Below are 742 nucleotides of genomic sequence, written 5' to 3' on the forward strand. Positions count from 1 at the left end.
ACCCCTCCCCAGCTTTGTTGCCCTTCTCTGGACACCTTCCAGCAGCTCAACCTCTTTCCTGACCTGAGGAGCCCAGAGCTGGCCACAGGACTCCAGGTGTGGCCTCAGCAGTGCAGAGCACAGGGCAGGATGAGCTCCCTGCTCCTGCTGGCCACACTGCTCCTGATCCAGGACCTAACTCTCCCCTGCTCCAGTTTCAAACCACTGCCCCTCATCTTGTCTCGAGTCCGCCCCCAGCCTTCCTCTGTCTCCCCTTCAGGTACTGCAGGGCTGCTCTGAGGTCTCCCTGGAGCCTTCTCTTCTGCAGGCTGATCAGCCCCAACTCTCCCAACCTGTCCTCATAGGAGAGGTTGTCCCTGGCAGTGGGGATGGTGAGTCCAGCAGCAGCATGGTCTGGATGCTGGGGGCTGAGCTCTTTGCTTTCTCACAGGGCTTGGAGCAGAGCCCTGCTGGAGAGCCCACAGCAGGTTGGCTTCAGCATCTCCAGCCCAGGCAGTTGCTGGAGCAGAGGCACTGCAGGGCTGACAAATGCATTGGCTCTGCCAGGGCTGAAAACCATCAGCATCATGGTCGTAGAGGAGCTGTCCTGAGGGTGCAGAGTGAGCTCTGCATGGAGAGGAAGGAGCTGCTCCTCCTCTGCAGCTCTCTGGCTGCAGAGTCAAGCAGGAGCTCAGTCCTAGGACCAGGGTGAATACTGCAGAGGATCACAGAAACACAAAATGGGTTGGGCTGGGAGGGAGCT

This window comes from Melanerpes formicivorus, unplaced genomic scaffold (genome assembly GCF_026170545.1).
Source record: "Melanerpes formicivorus ecotype bairdi unplaced genomic scaffold, bMelFor1.0.p_v2 SCAF_250, whole genome shotgun sequence".
NCBI classification, from domain to species: Eukaryota; Metazoa; Chordata; class Aves; order Piciformes; family Picidae; genus Melanerpes; species Melanerpes formicivorus.